Source organism: Rattus norvegicus, chromosome 1 (genome assembly GCF_021556685.1).
Source record: "Rattus norvegicus strain SHRSP/BbbUtx chromosome 1, alternate assembly SHRSP_T2T, whole genome shotgun sequence".
Taxonomy (NCBI): domain Eukaryota; kingdom Metazoa; phylum Chordata; class Mammalia; order Rodentia; family Muridae; genus Rattus; species Rattus norvegicus.
The window spans coordinates 174,371,725-174,390,744 of NC_141534.1; the positions used below are offsets into that span (position 1 = coordinate 174,371,725).

Sequence of the window (19,020 nt, forward strand, 5' to 3'; positions counted from 1 at the left end):
TTAGACAGACCTAAGGTTGACACTGGGGGTGGTCTGGGAATGATGCAGCTTTTAATCTCAATGGGATCACACAAGGCCCGGTGCGTGTGCGTGTGCGTGTGTGCGTCGCGCGCTCCTCTCAGCAATTCTTTGCACGCTTTCCTCGTTCTGCTGACTGATTACAAAAGCTCTGGAGACCTGAGCACAGTGGGACACAAGGAAAGTGCCTAGGGGCCTTTCTGAGGCCAGAAGGGTGCTTAGAGTACGAGGTGCAACCAGTGGGTTGGACCCAGAGAGGGGCGTGGTCTTTCGGGAGGGGTGGGGTTTGAGCCAGCACGCGAGTACTGTCTGGGGGCGGAGCTAACCAGGCAAGTCCCTGTGGAACTGGAACTGTGGCTCTTGGGTGCTCGCTGGCCACCGCGGTGCGCGAGAAGGAGGAGGGGTGGCAAAGGGGCGGTCCTAGGGGAAGGCCCCAGCAGCTAGAGAGCCACACTCCCGGACGAGCCTCTCTGGGGTCCCCGCCCCCGTCACGTGGGTGCCGGACCCGGTTGGTGCTGGCGGGTCAGCCACTTAGTTGGCAGTTGGTTCTTGGGCCGGTGGCCTGTCACTTGGTTCTCGGCTCTTATGTTGGAAAGAGTAAGGGGCACACCGGAGCGACCTGCATACCTGAGCCTCCGAGAGAGAAGCTGCGCTCTTCCTCCAGGTTAGTGGGCTCTTCCTGCCTCGCATCACCGCTATCCCGGGAACTGAGTACCCCCAGATCCAAGGACTACCTGGGGGTCCGTGGTCCTTTAGACCTCCGAACGTTTTAAGACTTGGGTACCCACTTATTTATCTGGGAAACTGAGAAAACGGAGTAACTCCCGTGGATTTGCTTGAGTTCTCTCCCCGACCCTGCTCCGGATTTGCCACCAGCCCCGCTCTTCTACAGGTGGCAGAGTGGGATACTGGGGTGTTCCGATATTTCAGAGTTTCGGGCGATTTTGTCCCAGCCTTGTGTCTCGTGAAAGTAGCAGCGGCGTCAACCGGGAGAGCCCAAGGTGGGTTCCAGAGCCCAAGGTGGGTTCCATAGACCCATGGTCTGGAGCGCCTTGGCCAGGAACAGTTCTGTGCACTAACTGCTAAATGCAACACGCTTCCCAAAGGCTCCAGGCAGGATTAGGGTGTGGGGATGCTTCTGTTTTTAAAAGTGGGTCCTCCTCTTTTCTCCCTTCCTCCCTCCATTCGGACACCAGACCCATACTTTTCCCTTCTATTAAAATAAGGTTGTTATGTTTAAAAAGCAGAACTTCCAAGGTTCCAGTAGGATTCAAATAGGCATTCAGTTCTTTCTTTTAGAGCATTGAGATATTTGATATAGATTACTCTTCCTCTTTATATTTTGTTTTTATTCCTGGTTGTCTTCGTTTTTCTTGGTCCTTAACTGATTATACTGTAGATTGTAGTGCTTATAAGATGACCGTGTATTTTAAGTTAAATGCTCAACTACAGGAAGGAAGTCAACCACAGACCTAATTAATCTTCAGTCTTAGATTACTATTGGCATATTAAAATGTTATCCGATTAGAAATTATTTCTTTCTTCACCAGCCCATTTGTATGCGTATTTAAGTGACTTTAAAGTCACTTTCACTTGGGATTTTATTTAAGGCTGATGGTGATGGGGACTGGTGATCTAATTTAGATCCTTGCGAATGCTAGGCAAGTGCTCTACCGCTGAGCAACAACACTCTGCCCTCACATAGAATATTAGTGGTATTACTTTGAGACTCCATGATGTGTCAATTTTAGTTTATTGTTACCGATGTCTGTGTTTTGATAACTAAGGCAGATGTGCGAAGCAGGTGAATAACATAAAGGATACATGTAAGAGGTAAAGGTAGCTGAAGGTTGGAACAAACTTACAGAAATTCTAGTTTTCTTGTTTTTTTTTTTTTTTCCCACCAAAATAAGGAAAATCTGGGAAAGCTTTAAAACGGTCTATATGAGGGATCTCACAAGAAGATGTTAGGGGAGAACCTGGGCCATGGAGAGGTCTATAAGGCAAACTCAGTCAATCACTAAGAAATGGCTACTGGTCCTTCTTGGTTCCTGGCCTGACTAGTAGATAAAGCAAAATAACAACAACAAAAAATAAATAAAGCCAATGGTCCCAGATGGCCCAAGGCCAGGGACATCCATGTATGAGAGAGATATTGAGCAGAGACTGACTTGTGGTCAACTGAGGTTATCAAAGTTAGAGTCCTTGAACTTTGACCTTTCCAACCCCCAGCCTGACAGAAATCTAGTAAACATTTGTGGAGAGAAGGGTCAGCTGACATTTTAGAGCAGTGTGCTTCAGCCACAAGCTTGAGAATCACCTGATGCTCTTCCAATGTGGACTTTGACGCTGTGGGTCAGGGGTGAAGTCTGCCATTCTGCATTTCTAACCCATTTCTCTCCTGCTTGTATCAATAATTGATAGTGATGTATAAACTCTCCGAAGGCCTCAGAATTATCCCGGGGAGTTTTGCAAACTCTTCAGGTTAAGTAGGTCCCAGGCTTGTTCAGAGTTCTCTAGGTGTTTCTCATAACAGCCAGCTGGGATCGGCTATTGGACTGGGTAGTGCTTGGAGGACCATGGCTGGAAGGCCAGTTAGGAGACTGGGAGGTCAATTCAGGTAAATGTGAAGAGAGTGAAGACAGAAGAGACTAGAAATACCAGGCCAGGGAAGGGGAGGTGTCAGCCTTTATATTGATTAGCCAGAATAGGACACTTGGAAAAGGAATAGTTCCTGGAGAATTCTACTTCAATTTTTGGATACCAGGATTGATGCACTGCTTAGACAATTCTGGTCAGCAGCTAATGTTTACATGCCCATAAGTAAGTGTGTGTGTGTGTGTGTGTGTGTGTGTGTGTGTGTGTGTGTGTGTGTGTGTGTGTTTTTCTCCTGAAATACAGATCTGTTTACGGTTCGTTCCCGTTTCAAATACCCTGGTGAGGGAGAAAGAATGGATATTTAGGTGACTCATTTTAAACATTTATTAAGTCCCACTAAGTGTGTGCCTCCATATAAGATATGGTGGTCACTCCTCTGTGCATAACTACACCAAAAGTAAAGTTAAAACTCTGGGCTTGGGTTTTCCTGAGTCACCGGTTTTCTTGCTTCCTCCTTCCTCTGAGGAGTTCCACTTCCTTTGCCCTTTGCTACCCTAGTATCTTGTTTTGTTTGTGCTTGAGGGCACCTATGTGTGTTTATTTTTGGAGTCTAGGGAAGGTGAGCTCTGTCTATTATAAAATCCGAACTGGCAGTCTGTTGGGCCTAGTAGTTCTCATCAGGGGGCTGTTATTATCTCAAATACTTGTGATAAAAAGCCTTGTAGGAGATGGGTACCCTAAATTAAACTGGTGAGCTTTCTGTGGAGATTTCCAGAAGGCCTCAGACTTTTAGAGGCATTTGGACTCTGCTTTGTTTCTGGCAAACTGAAAATTTCTTTTGTGCCTTAATGTCATTGGTTTGATGCTCCTTGGTAAGTAATTCTTGCTTTCATTTCCTCTGTATCTCTGCACATTTATGCACACGAGAGCTAAGCATCCATTGCGTATGATGCTTTTTATTAAGTCCCATGTTGTAATCTTGTACACATCTGTGCATGTCTGTAACACATCTGTAGACACAGGGTAAGACTGCCTCTCTGATCAGATAAACTATAATACCCTGGTGAATGGTTAGGCCATTTCTAACTCCATTATCACTATTCCTCAAACTGAGGAGTTTTATGCCTGTCCTTTTGTGCCTCTCTGCCTGAGAAGTGTATGCTTCTTAGATTATAATGTTTGGACATTGCTTTTTACGGTCATGAATCTGAAATACAAATCTGTTTGCGATTCTTTTCTGCTTAAAATCCCCTGGTGGATTCCCTCAATGCAAAATACGAGAAGAGTGAATACAAACAGAAGAGATGCAATATTCAAATGCTGATTAAGCCCTGTAGATTATATACCGCTATGCAAGACATGTCAGTCATCACTGTTTTCTCTTTCTAAGGTACCTGTTGCCTCTGCTCCTTAACATGAGTGAGACCTAGAACCCGGTCATCTCAAGCCACTATACTCTCTCCACTAATACCACACATGAATTACAGCAGAATCTGCTCTCTGCTGTGTTCCTGAGCAGCTGCAGCTACACTAGCTCTCCCACGAGACCTAATATTTAATAGATATCAGCAAGAGTTTCCCATGCATGTGGGTCCTGTGTTGGCCGGCAGGTTTTGCTTCTGTAAGGAGGGAAAGGAACAGGTTGTTTGTGAGAGAGAAAGGAAGGAATGAGGACAGAAGCCAAAAGACAGGACAGGCAGGCTCAAAAAAGAATGGCTCAATGGCTAGAATTATGGGTGTGGTGGGGTATTGTATGACTGTCTTGGGGAGACATGAACAGATGTCTACTCAACACAGATAAGATGCCGATGACACACTAAAGAAGTGATTCCACCCAAGCCTAGCTTGGAGAACCAATGCATTTATGAGGGGTTTCTGACAGGAGTGTGGGTGGCTTTAGGACAGCCACATCCCCTAGTGTGGGTGAGAACACAGGAAAACTGTACCTCTCGTGCAACACGACCAGATTGTGTTCATAACGTAGGGATGGCCCTTGTGTGTCTCTTCCCAACTAACTGAGACTCCCAATTCCCCCTAGGTTAGTTTCACCAGCTTCCTGGTTTATATGCGTTTACCTGCTTCCTGAAAGAGGAAGTGTTTGGAGTCTGTGGAAATGACTATTCATGGTGGGGACATTTGAAGAGGAAAGGCTGGAGTCCAGGAAGTGAAAATATGGTGGAAGGCCCTGAAGGTTAGAGCTAAAGCATTCAAATTCTGACCTCTGTGGTAACACATGTACTAAAACCTCAGGTACTTAGCAACATGCTAACAGCTCATTTAAAAAGAAATTATTTTGTACTGATGACATTGAAAGCTAGGAGTAATATGGAAAAGGTTCTGTGCAAGTCTGTTTTCAGGAGGATGCTAGGCTGGGAAGGGTAGATTAGAGGGGCTGCACAAGGACACTTATTGAAGTAATCCATAGGGAATCTCAGGTCCTGAGTCAAGGCAGTGACGATAGCAATGAAGCAAGCTTGCCAAGAAATGACTGACTGGATTTGAGGGAGAGAAAAAGTCATCCTAGATACTGACGACCGGCAGAGAATGAGGTGATTGTGAACAGGTATGGGATCCTGGAGGGACCCCTTAGACGAGGGAAGGAAAAGAGGGTGGTGATACATTTTAAAACGAGAAGAACCTTGGGTAGCTTCTTGCTTACCCTTTATGATTTTACCCAACACAATGGCAAAGCCCAAAGCAGTGTACCCAAAGTCACCCCATTCTTAGGTGCAGATCCAGGCTAACATGCCTCCTGGCTTCCATTATATCATCTGTAGCCCCATGTCATGGGCTAGAGGAGAGCTGCCAGAAGGTCTAGTTGGAGATCCCACTAGCCAGTGAGAACAGGCATTCAATCAGATTGGGGGACTCAGGGTGTAGAACAGAACAGGGAGGCTAGAGCCATATAGCTCAGGTATTCAGGGCAAGTGTTGGGTGGCAGCCAGTGCCTGAAGGCCCTGTTTGATTGATTGTTTGTTTGTTTACTTATTTATCTGATTCTGAGGTCTTTCCATAGGTGGGGCTGCTCATGTAGAGAAGTGTTTTTTATGGTATCTGAGCTGTATTCTCAGTATGCTCTATGTGCATACTCAGGGTTTCTTTGGGAGTGTAACAATTAAACAAGTTACTAATGCATTGGAAATGCATATTCTAAGGACCCAGCACTCTCTTCTCTCCCAGATAAACTTTGGGGACACATTCAACATTCCATAAGATGTTGCTACTGTAGCGATGAATAATGAGAGAAAGAAGGGGAAGGTGCTAGGAATGATAGCCAGCTGGAGTCAGCAAACCAGTCCTAAGGACGTTCTGTCCTTGGAATGGTGAGGGTTGTGACCACTGAGTGATGGATGGGAAGAGGCCCTTGACTGGTAGCTGTGAGAGACTCAGTGAGCCTTCTCCTCAGCCACCCCTTCTGCACTTCTCTGACCAGCCAGGCTTCCCAGTTGTTGGCCTCCCAGGACAGTCTCACCTTTGTCATGGACACAGGTCACTTCCATCTGCTAAGGCAGATCTAGGTAAAAAATGTAAAACAATTGGAATTTATCTCTTGGCGAGTGGGAGCGGGCAGACCTAAACAGTGACCACCTGTGCTGGAGATTGACTTTGAAGGTGAACTTGTCCAGCCATCCTGGCTTTTTCTTGCCAGTTTCCACCTCTTCTGAGGTTGAGTTAGTATCCTTGTCCTGTCATCCCAATGAGACTTAAGTAAAGTAGCAGGGACAGTCATAGACAGCTGACTTGGGTTGCCCAAGGCTTAGGAATGACTTCTGCATAGGTAAGGTGGGAGGAGAACCCATTAACAAAGATTAGTTACTTCTGGTGACTCTGGAATGTTTGGCTCTCCCTCCTTGTGGAATTCCCAAGGGACTTCTCTCTGAGTGTAACCGTCCTTCCCTGAGATAAAGATTCCAAAGGGAAGGGGGTTATCTAAATCCTGGAATTTCTTTGCCTTCCTGGGGAGGCTCAGAGCCCTGTTAACTGCCTGAGGGTGTTTGCCTTGTTTACCAAGAATACTCAGAATGCTTCCCCCTCCTGGGTGAAGATGTAATTTCACAGTGCACTTAGGAGTGTATCAGTCAAATGCAGCTGGGCATCTCTGGCTGGACAAGAACCTCTCTAAGCTAGAGGGCTGCTCCTGTGACTGTACGAGGTGTCCCAACAAGTCATCACTTTCTCCTTCAATATCTTATTTTTTAAGATTTGTGTATATGAGTGTAAGTGCCCTCAAAGGTCATTGGTGTCAGATTCCCCTGGAGTTAGAGTGATAGTTGTTGAGTGTCTGGAATTGAACTCAGGTCCTCTGCAAAAGCAGTATGTGCTCTTGACTGCTGAGTCATCTCTTCTGCCTCCAAGAGCTCTTAACAAATGAAGTGTCTGGTAAGAGCAATTCCTTAGCTGATAATCGAGACAGAGAGAGAGAGAGAGAGAGAGAGAGAGAGAGAGAGAGAGAGAGAGAGAGAGAGAGAGAGAGAGTTGTATAGGAGCCTAGAGGGAAAGAAAGGACAGGAAACAGGCAGGTTCCACAACCTAATACCACATTTCCCTTAAACCAAGGAGGCTTTTTCATCATGAATGTCTATCTTGGCACTGGACTGCTTACTGGAGGCAACAGAGGTGTAGTGGAATGTCCCCTTTGATATGTTGGACAAAGGGCTTATCTCGTGAGGCAAAGGTAGTGCAGTTCAATATTATGGGAAACCATGCTACCATCTAGTGTTCCCATCTCTGAGAAACAGGTTTTTGAAGGTTCTAGAGTACTAGATTTAAATTTGTATATTACAACATGAATACTTTGTCTGTGTGTTCTTGTGTGGCCATGAATGTGCAGGTAATATAGGGGCCAGAGGTCAGCCTTGGTTTTTTTTCCGTAGGAGCTACCCAGTTTGTCTTTTTTGCCAGGCATGATGTTACATCCCTTTAATACTAGCACTTTGTTGTTTGAGACAAGGATTCTCCTTGGTTCTCTTGTACTGCTTAGCCTAGGCTGCCTAGGGATCCTCTCTTCCTAGCTTTGGGATTCCAAGTGCAGCACAACGCCCAGCATGGCAGGACTGCCTCAGGCATGCTGGGGTGTGTGGCATCAAACTTATCCCAGGCCCCAAATCCTCTGAGCCACAGGGGCAGAAAGGGGGAAGGGAGCTGGGGGAGAGTACATCGGCATGCCAAGAGAAGTTGAATTGTGATTTAAGAAGGAAAAGGCACATTTTTGCTCATTTAGCATTTCACCAGAGCCACGGAATCGTTCTTGGCTCTGACACCTGACCTTGACTGGATGTCATGGAAAGGTTTTATTACATAAGCTCTTCCTGCACCCGGCCAAGACATCTGGTTCTTCGATGCAACACTGCTTACCTGGTAACAGCAACAACATCCCCATGTGTCTGTCTAGGTTTTCATTGTGCCAGCTCACTGGCGCAGACAATGCCCCGGGCGCAGATTATTGTCCTGCTTCAGCAGAGGAGGAAACTGACTCCTCCTGCTCTCCCCACCCCACCATTTCTTTATGGCAGGCAGCTGGTATTCTCCGTCATGAAGGCTTGACCTGCCTGATCCTTGAGGGCCTTGGCAGCTCTTAAGATGCCACTTTGAATCAAACAGTTCTCCACCCAAGTCCCTAAGCTATACAGGTTCAAGGCTGCAACTTTGAGCAAGCCTGAGTTTTAAGTTTCTCAGTTGTTCACTGGCCAACTCACGGAGGCCCATTTCATTTGGTTGTTGTGAAGATTAAATGAAACGACGACGTAGTCACCCTTGGCTCGGGTGCTAGCTTGGCTTGGTGCAGGCAGTAATGGCATTATCATTATTTTTTCCTTTCTCAAGAAGCCTGAGAAAAACATTTTGTCAGAAGAAGTGGTTCACATCATGAAGTAACCTTGCAGTTTCCCTCCTGATGCTGAACTTTCAAGAGGGAAGTGGCAGGTGTGCTGTAGAAAGGACAGTCATGGTACAGGGGGGTAGAAAATCAGGAGGAGAGTCTGAAGCAGATCAGTTGCAGATGGTTGAACCTCAGAATACAGAAAGAAAAGCACATGGTTCCAGCTCCGAGGGTTGAGCAGGTTCTGGGGGAAGTCCTGTCCCTAGGCTCCCAGAATCAATTTGTGGGTATGTTCACAATCTAGGTGAAAACAACCAAGTCATGCACTTTTTTTTTTTTTTTTTTTTTTTTTAGCTTGGCTTCATTAATAGAAATAGAGAGGAGTTTTCCTCAAATTTATCCAACTTGTCACATGGAGACGAGTTGTAGGAGAGACCCGTACTTGTTGCAAAATCAGTGCTCTTGTCATGCAAGGCCTGAGAAGAGGCAGGAAGGCCTAGGGATGAGGGTGAATGAGGCAGCTACCATGCTTTGTCCAGACTTGCATCCATCGACTGGGCAGCTGAAGGCTGTGGTGTGAGGGAAGAGATAATACAGGGATCCTTGGTCCTTGAATGCCGTGAGTTAAGAGAACAGGAGGCAAGCTGGGTGGTGCTGGCTCACGCCTTTAATCCCAGCACTCAGGAGGTAGAGGCAGGAGAATTACTGTGAGTTTGAAGCCAGCTTGGTCAACCAGGGCTGTGCAGAAAAACCCTGTCTCAAAAAGGAAAAAAACAAAACGACAACAACCCCCAATCTTCCCCTCCCCGCCAAAAAAACAAAACCAAAAACAAAAGAGCGCTGGGAGTGAGGAGGAAACCTTTCACTGCTAGAAATGGAACAAAGAATCTGGGTGTGATGGCTTGTGACTAAAATCCCAGCACTCTGGAGGCTGAGGCAAGAGGATCACTGTGAGTTTGGAGGCCGCTTCAGCTACAGAGGGAGATTCTGTCTCATAAAACAAGTTGGACAAAAAACAAAACAAAAAACAAAACAAAACAAAACAAAAAACCCTGGGATTGTGGAGTGGGCTGGGAGGTGGCGTGTGTGTGTGTGTGTGTGTGTGTGTGTGTGTGTGTGTGTGTGTGTGTGTGTGTGTGTGAATTTACTAGGGTGGGAAAAGCTAATAGCTCTGAGCAAAGACAGCAAGCAAGGAATGTAGATAGGGTCCAGTAAGGGCAGGAGAGTAGAAAAAAGGAGTCTTCAAGTCACAGGCTGATGGATCAGGGGAGTGGAAGGGCTCTGAGGAAGGGCCTTGCGGGCTGATACTCCACAGCCAGGATCCCCAAGGCAAAAGAATCCTGCATAATCTCTGCTGACACTGCCCTTGGCCTCACTGTAACTAGGTTCTGAATGCTCTTCCAGACACACCGGCCTCCTGTGAAGATTGCAAAAACATGACATCCTATGACTTGGTCTGAGGCATTAGTCTCCCAGCATCCAAGAGAGTATATAATAGGTGTAGAAGGGGACTCTCTGGTAATGCTGGGTATAAAAAGGCCCTAGTAACCACACTGAGAAGTCTGACTTAATGCAGCCTAGGCCACAGGGAGGTTTTAATCCCCAGGAGCAGGCAGGGAAGGGCGGTGGTCTTCAGGGCCTTATATAAACAGACTGAGGTTTTGGGTGTGGTGGGATAAGATGTATGGCAAGATGGAGAGTGCTGTGGTTAAGGAATGTGGATGCCAGAGGGGTGTGATAACCTACTCTGGAGGGCAGGGAGGGCACATGGCTTAGAGTAGGAACTAATCTACCAAGTCTAGGAAAACGTTTTTCAAGAACAGGGGTAGAGTATAATTCCTAGGTCCTCCAGCCACGTTATTTCAGTCACTAGAAAATTTTCATACCATTCTCTGCAGGCACAGTGGGAGCTCTGGCTGAGTGGGTCATGTCCCCTGCCTGAGTGGGATTTAAGAGCTGGAATTTAACTGTGTAGAAAACAGCGGGTGCTTAGGTTGACCCAAGGAGTCAACGAGGATAAGTAGAGGACCAGAGATGAGGCATGATCATTTAGTAAGGACCCACTAGGCCTGAGGCACAGTGCAGGATTTGTGCTTACTTAAGCTTCACTGGCTACCTCGGAAGCTTGAGTGCTGGAGGAAACTGACTCTGAGAGGACATGTGACTTTCCCAAGGTGTCCTAACTGGTGAGTGACTGGCATCACATTCCTGCTTGGTTGTCCTGACCCTAAATGCATGTTGTTTCTACCCTTGCCACCACACTTAGGGTCCGGAGTAAGCTGCCGATTATACTGAAGCTCCTTTTCCCCTTAATGATGACAAAGCAGGAAGACTGTCAAGTCAGCATGTTACTGGCCATGTTACTCTTCAGAGGAGGAACTTGGTAGACGTGGCTAGACTGTAATAAAGCATATTGTAGTTCTTGTTAGGAGCAGGGCTAAAAAATAGTAACACATTACTATTCTTTTTAAAAAGTGTGTATGTGTGTCTGTCTGTCTGTGTGTATATACTTGTATATGGGTAAGTGCTTGCATGTATGTGTGTGTGTGTATGTATGTATGTATGTATGTATGTATGCATGCATGTGCATCACATGTGTGCCTGCCTCATGCCTTCTGAGCCCAGAAGGCTTAGATCTCCTGCAACTAGAGTTACTAGGGATGTGGATGGGGGTGGAGTAAAAGCTACCATGTTGTTGCGAGCCAAACCCTGGTATGTGCAAGAGTAGCAGGTACTCTTAACTGCTGAGCCATCTCTCCAGTCCCTACACTGCTCTTTTTTTAAAGGTATCAGAGAAACTATTAAGTCCCTTACTATTATAGGTAATTTCTGAATTCTTAGCTAAATTCCTTAAGTTTCCCCCATTCAGGAAAACATGTTAAAATAGGGTGTGATGACTGATTGTCTCAGGGAATACAAAAGGTGTCTTAGCTAACTTCATCATTAGTCACATCAGTTATAACTATTCCAACATTTAAGGACCTTGGGATGTTTAACAAGAGTGGCACTCTGGAGTGGGCTGAAGGGCATAATAAGGAATGAGAGTCAGGGCAACCTGGGCAGTAACCCAGGTGAAGCTGTGGGGGTGGAAAAGCGTGGCTGATACAGTGTGGCAAAGCATTTGCTCAGAGCTTGCCCAAGCAGAGGTTTGGAGTGGGCGCTAGGATCCCTGCATGAAAGGGCAACATTGTTCCCATGCATGGCAGGTTCAAGCTCTAAACAGGTGGGTGCTCATGGAAGCTGTCTGTTCAAGTCAGGATCTTTCCGATTCTGTTTGTTGGAGAGCCAGCTGGTCCTTATCACTGAGTAGGTCTGCCCTGGTCTCCATCCTCTATCAGGCTCAATGTGCCTCCTGCAGCTCAGGACCCAGCCTTAGTCCAAGAGACCATTCTTTGTTCTGTCTTCTGTGTGAGCCTGGGAAAACTATCCATCAGCTCAGAAAACTTGAGATCAGCTGCAGAGGCTGTAAAAACAGTGACTCTTCATATCAAGAAGATTTAGGAGTATCTAGGCTACACTGTCCTGTGATCTTACGTTAAGAGGTTGTGTCTTGGGGAGGGAGACTCTCTACCTCCATGTCCTACTTTCCAAATTTGGGCACTTTAAAATTGTCCAGAAATGCTCCACTGTCCCAATCCAGGACCACCTACATTTGAAAGACAGCTTTAGATAAAGTGACAATTGAATGAAGTGACAATTGAATGAGAAATGGTGTTGATGAAGGGAGTCCTTTCAGGTATGTGAGAAAGGCATGCTATCACATCACAGTTATATCATGTGTCTTCCCAACTCTTAGACTGATTCTTGCTTTGGTACTGTTTCCCTCAGAGTCTGGCATCTACTAAGAACATGATGGGGCTTCTCTAGAATATTGGTTCTACTTGGCTGTCTTCCCTCAAAGTCATCACTGGACTTGATACAGGCACTCTTGATACCAGAGGAAAGGACAGAGGTCCTGCTGCTTCAAGATTAATGCTAGCTGTGAATGTAATCAGAACATGGTCATTTCCCCACATGAATCCACAGAGCCCAGCTTCTGCTTTTCCTTCCATGATGGGTACCTCCCAGATCCTTTTCCCTGGTTGTGACTTATGTGTCAAGTCAGTCCCCAAGTGGCCCCTAAGCAGCATAAACTTGGCCTGCTTTCTTTCCCTGAGCAGAGTTAGCTGTTAAGTCTCCGGGTGAATGGCTGAGCAAAGAGCCCAGGACTGTAAGAGTGGATATGAGATCCATAGAGACTTTCAGCTCAGGAAGGCCATGGCCTTGATAGTTTTCTGTCAGGGACTGCTAGGGAGACTCACAGAATTCAGAACACATGTACTGTGTTTGAGCTCTGGTACCCTCAGTGTCTACTTGTGTTGGGATTGGCCTGGAGGTAATTGGCCACTTTTTGGTGGGAGTCAGGATACACTTTGACTCTCTAATGTGTCCCCTGGGTGGGATGAGACAGATTTACTGGGCCAGGCACTGAGTGTGGGTGGTTTATTCTATCCTCTTTCTTTTTTTTTTTTTTTTTTTTTTGGTTCTTTTTTTCGGAGCTGGGGACCGAACCCAGGGCCTTGCGCTTCCTAGGTAAGCGCTCTACCACTGAGCTAAATCCCCAGCCCCTATCCTCTTTCTTATCACACTGTCCAGCCTTGCGTGAAGCAGGTATATCAGTAGTCCCAGTAAACAGTAACCTGAGAGGTTAATGTATATTACCTATGGTAAGACTCAAACAAAACTGAGCAGACCAGCATTTAATTACTATCCATCCAATTTTCCTATGACCTGATATGTTCCCCTCATTCACATTAATTTCTTGATATCCTAACCCTTGAGGTAACGGTATTAAGTAGGGCTCAAAGAGATTATTAGATGTTGGAGTTGAGCCCTCATGACTAGGACTAGTCCCTATTAAAAAGGCCTGAGAAAGGAAGCTGAAACAGGAAATGGGCCTTTATTAGACACTAAATCTTCCTTGTCTTGGACTCCCCATCTTAAGACTATTAGAAATAAATCTGTGTTGGTTAAAAGCTACCTGTCCAATATATGGTGACACTGCCATAGTGACTCAGACAAGGCAGAGTTGGACTCCTGTTGCTGCACCCTGTCCCTCTTACTCTGGAGGCGGGAAAGCCCAACTTTACCTGGTGATAAACGAATTTCCAAAGGCTGTGCATCAGGCGGAGTGGTTTATGAAAACCTGGAGTTCGAATGTCTTTGTTGTGTCCCTTTTGAATCAAATCATAGGGACCAAAGTACTTCTTCCTTTGACTCTGAGGAACTGTTGGTGTGTCCCTGCTGGACCAAAAACCCTGCTATATGAGAGAAGAGCAAAGAAAAATGGAGGTTGCAAACATTTTTATTTTCCTGTGAAGAGTGAGACTATATGGGCCCACAAGAGAGGAGATACCCATGCAGTGTCTTGCTCCTGCAGTCTTGTGTTGGTTAATTTTATCAATTCTATATCAGCTGGACTTATGTGGGAAGATGGAACCTTGGTTGAGAAATTGCCTCTATCAGTTTGGCTTGTGAGTAATTTTCTTAATTAATGTAGAAGGACCTGGCCTACCATAGGCAGTGCCATCCCTAGGCAGGTGGACCTGGGTTATGTCAGAAAGGTAACTGAGAAAACCATGGGAGCAAGCCAGTAAGCAGCATTCATTCCTCCATGGTCTCTGCTTCTATTGGTGCCTTCAGGTTCCTGCCTTGCGTTTTCTCGGTGATGGAAATCAACCTCCAAGTTGCTTTTGGATATGCTGTTTATCATAGCAATAGAAACCTGACTAGCACAGCCTTTCTTTGGTCTGTATCAACACATGGACAAGAAGGGGGATTCCTCTCTCTTTGTGGGAAAGTCCCTAAATTACCCTCTGGCCTAAGAACTCACAGGTAGGAAAGTGATCTAAGTGACAAGTATCTTGTGACTGGCCTGCTAATGTTAGGGGACAGTCCCTGCTCCAACCCTCCTTTTCCATTTCATTCCTATGCAGGAGCTTTTGCATTGCTTTGAAAAAAAGAGGGTTGGGCCCAGGGCTGTTAGTTGGTTGATAGCTGCTATTTCTGTAGGTCTAATGGTTTCTTCCTTGATGCAACCCCATCTGTGTCTTGGCCTTAGTCCCTGGGTATAATTCACCCGGGACCTTACTTACAAATAATATAGATAAATGTTAAGAACTGCCTGCACTTGAATATTTAATGTGTGAGTGTGAATCAGATTTCTCCCTTGGTCTGAGAGACAGGGAAACACCTTGGATCAGGATAATAAAGTTACCAGCTCCAGGGAGGCTATGTACTATTCTTCTTGTGGGCTTTCCTGACTATGTGTCTTAGAGTTTCATTGCTGTGAAGGGACAACATGACCAAGGCAACGCTGAAGTGGCAACTTATGGGTTCTTTGGAAAGTTAGTTGTGTTGGATGATGTTTTGCTGAAACAGACACATGAAGGCACGTTTTGTTCTAGCAGACACAGGTGAAAGGATATTTTGCTAAAGCAAGCACGTGAAAGGATGGATGGGAAAGGATTCTTCGCTAACAACACACATATATTGGTCCACCATACATTGAGTAGTTGAGCTTCATTTTTCATGACTCCATAGAGAAATGCACCAAAACATGTCTGATGGTGTGCTGGCGGCTATGTGCCACTTCCCAGTACTAGGACTGATTGACAAAGTGATGCCAGCTGATACAGATGCAGGTTCTGAGGCAAGACACGTGGAGAACATGTAACATTTGAAGGGACTATAAATAGGACTCAATGGACTGTGAGAGGGGCTTGCTTGTAGAGCTAGTTATCTTCTTGTCTCCCCTCTTCACTGATCTTAGTTGAAAGAGGCACAGCTGAGAACTTCTGGAGTTCCTTTTGGTCTTGGCCTCTCCTGCTGACTTGTGCCAATTCAGCTGAGGCCTGGCTGTGTCTGCTAGGTTACGCCACTGCTGCTGATTTGTGCTGCTATCCCAACTCTACCAGACTGGGCTGATGATATACCGTGAAGTATTTGTCAGTACAGTGAGCTGTCACTGATGACATGTAAACTTTTATGACAACACAGATGAAATTTGCTCCGAAAACCAATTTCTAAATAGGTCCGCTTCTCTCTAGACTTTCTTTTCCACTACCTCTCATGGGTGATGGGCTGGAAGGGAAGTTAGAGCATTTAAGAACCATCATTAAACGTAAACTTTAAAAATTAAGTTACACAACTCTTATAAAGGAAAGGAAAGCATTTGATTGGGGAAGGCTTACAGTTTCAGAAGTTCAGTTCTTTATCACCATGGTGGGAAGCATAGCAGACATGGGGATAGAGGAGCTGAGAGTTCTATATCTTGATCTGCAGGCAGGTGGCAAGAAGGACAGGCAGCAGAAGTGGACTCTCCTCTGTATTGAGTGCCTCAGCATAGGAGATCTCAAAACCCACCTACACAGTGAAACACTTCCTCTAACAAGGCTATTCCTTCTCTAATAAGGCCATACTTCCTAATAGAGCCATTCCCTGTGGCCAAGCATTGAAACACATAAGTCTGTCGGGGCCAAACCTATTCAATCTACCACACTATGTCTCTGAGGTCAAAGGAGAGTAATTCTGAGTTTGTTCTGACTGGCAGAACTAAGTATTGGAAATCAGAGGTTTGAAGCGATAGTTTAAATTCTAATAATTTTGGATGCTATAAGTTGGAGAGCACATTGCTGGCAATGTTGGTTCTTGTGGGCCCTCTCCCTTTGGGTTCTGAGTAGTTGCCTTCAGGTGGGCCTTCACATAGTCTTTCTTTTATACCTAGCATTTTAGCCTTTTCTAAGAACTCCTGCTTTATCTGATTTGACCTTACCATAATGTAATTCTCTCTTTCATGATCTTATTTCCAAATACAGTCATACTCCACATACAGTGACATGGGGGTTAGGATTTCAACCTTCAAAATCTGGAGATACAGCTCAGGGTGCTTTTATTACTCCCAGCAAACAAGCATCAGTGTCATGGTGAAGGACAGAGAGGCATTTACTGCTGATCCTGACAAATGAGATAGACGAATCCCAGCAAGGAGCAGAAGCTCGACTGACCTTGTCCAAAGACTCACCTAAGAGTGCTCAGGGCTGAGGTTTTCCCATGCCATTGGGACTGTCTGGCAACAGTCCTGCAAATCTTCATGGCTCCCAGGAAACCCAGGCCAGTGGTGGGGAAGCCCTCTTTTCCTCTGACAGAAGCAAGAGGATTGCAGGCTGAATCTGGAATGGTAGTCTTTGGTCTTCTGATGCTAATTTTTTACTAGCATATACTAGTTATATACAGTGTATTTCATTATGACATTCTCATATATGTATGTAGTGTAGTTTGATTTGTTCATTTCCTGTTACTCTGTCTTGTCCCCTATTCCACTCCCACTGACCTTCCCCTCATCTAGTTTTCCTCTCAGGCAGAGCTGCATAAAAGAAAAGAAACTAATCTTGGTGTCATTTACCCAAAATTGAGCCTGAGCCTGAATTGTTCTGAAGAGCGCTGAACCCTTGAACAAAGGCTGTCCACTGTATTGAACTGTGAAGTAACTACAGTCTCTAAAATGAATGACGAGCTTTTGTTTTAATCAATAGTTTACATGATTCTTATAAAGGAAGGTATTGTTAAATAGCTCTATTGACTCATAAGAGTACACAGTCACAACCAGAGGTTATCAATCTATGCCAACAAAGTTGTGGGGAGACATCATTTTCAATACCTTACTCCTAGTAATATTCTTAGGTCTAGTTACCACACATACACTGTTCTGAATAAGGGCATGCATGGGTCATGTAGAGACATAGCATTAGATCAAAGCTAAGCTGATTACATTGGGAATCCAAGTAGGATTGATTACATTGCTTTTCTTAAGGTTGATTCTGGACAAGCTGAGTCCACAGTATGTTAGCAAAATGAGAATATAGTTATAAATAATTTCAAAACATATTAGCTTGATTTCAGCTTGGAAGAAAGTTTGATTTGTAAAGGTATGTTTTGCAACATTTCCAGAAAAAGTATTTCTGTACCCTTTTTATTATACCTTTTTCCTCTTTGGTGACCTTATGAATTTCATTGAGATCACTTACAGGAGCATAGTTAATTACAGGAGCTGGACACCTTGCCATTGGCTACACCACTGAAGAAAAGGGTTCTGCCTTCTCCTAGCAACCATTAGCTTCCTGAATATCCCTAGGGAAGGGTGAGGCCTTATGAGTCCCTCTACCTTAGAAACCATTAACTGTTGGTAAATCCTTAGGGTGAGTGTGTCTGAGTGTCACGAATCTCTCTTCCCCTTTTATGATAGGATGGGGGAAGGGCCAAGCTTGTGCAGGTGACCACCACTGCTGTGAGCCCGACAGTGTGAGGGCCATGTAATGCTTCGAAACAACACCACATGGCCCATTCCTTCCTCCTTTTATACTTGAGACAAGGTCTCTCTGTGTAGCTTCTCCTGGAACTGGCTTTGTAGACCAGGCTGGCTTTGAACTTATAAGACCCTCCTACCTCTGCTTCCTGAGTGGTAGGATAAAGGCTTGCACCAGGACCACCTGGTTTTCTAAGTCCACTTCTCTGCATTGTCCTCTGAGCCTCAGACAGGCTGATAGAGATGTACCATGAGCATTTAAAGGCCACTGTTCTCATCATTTTTACCAGATAGGAGTTTGCAGTTAGCCCTGACCACTGCAAAAAGATGCATCTTTTTAAAAAGCAGGGTCTTGTTATGTGCTCAGTGTGGCCATAGACTCCTGCATTCAGGTGATCTTTATGTCTCTGACTTTGCAGTTTCTAGAGCTGTAAGCACATGCCACACAGCACCCACCACTCAGCACCCCATAGAGCACCCCTTTTCTTTCTTGAATCCAAAAGGAAAGCCATTGCTCTGAGTCAGAATTGAGTTGTTCAACAAATGTTAAGATGAATGGTCAAGTGAAAAATAAATTTTGAGTGGTTCAATTTATATGTGCTTTGTGCATGTCTAATTCTGGGACTTTAAACCCCCATGGGCAGAGGGGCTTGTAGAAGGTAGCTGTTGTAGCTTATAGTTATACACAAGGCCCTCACTATTCTAGATAATAAAGAGAACATGCCAGACTTTCAGACTTGTGGGGTTTTTTTTGTTTATTTGTTTTTTGTTTTTGTTTTTTTCTTGCTGTTTTGAGTTCTAAGCTAATGGAATGAGGAGAAAAGCCTGTCTTTATCATCTCCCAGGGTAAGCCATATCCTCTGCTCTGTTGGTTCTTTGGGAATACAGCTACATCTATTGTTTGCCTGTTGTTCATTCATGTCAGACCCAAGCATAGCCGGCCTCCCCTCAATGGGTAGTAATGTAGCCTTAACCTCTGAAAGGCAGGCCCCCAGCCCTTATTTCAGAATGCTGACAAAACACTGCTTTCTCTCTCTCAAGTCACACAGTCATTTACCGAGTGTCTGTCTGAGTTCACTGGGCTACCAGAGAGAAGATGAATAAAGATAACCCTCACTCTAAGTCAGAAAATTCTCAAGGGCAGACATATACATCAACACATACATTACTGTCATTCTCAAAAGCAGTGTGAACAGCTCTGATGGTTAATGTGGGTTCCATGTGGGGTAGGAACGAGGACTGG

The 19,020-nt window shown here is 45.2% G+C and overlaps 1 protein-coding gene across 9 annotated transcripts in view; it reads left to right on the top strand.

Moving 5' to 3' along the window:
* The first annotated feature begins 469 nt into the window (after nt 1-469).
* Ppfibp2 (PPFIB scaffold protein 2) overlaps nt 470-19,020 on the top strand; it is a 149,714-nt gene continuing 131,163 nt past the window's right edge. For 8 of the 9 annotated variants that reach the window (XM_087559481.1, XM_087559483.1, XM_087559487.1 and 5 more), the window contains exon 1: nt 559-682. The gene's annotated coding sequence lies outside the window, so the exon portion shown is untranslated. 9 annotated transcript variants of the gene reach the window in all.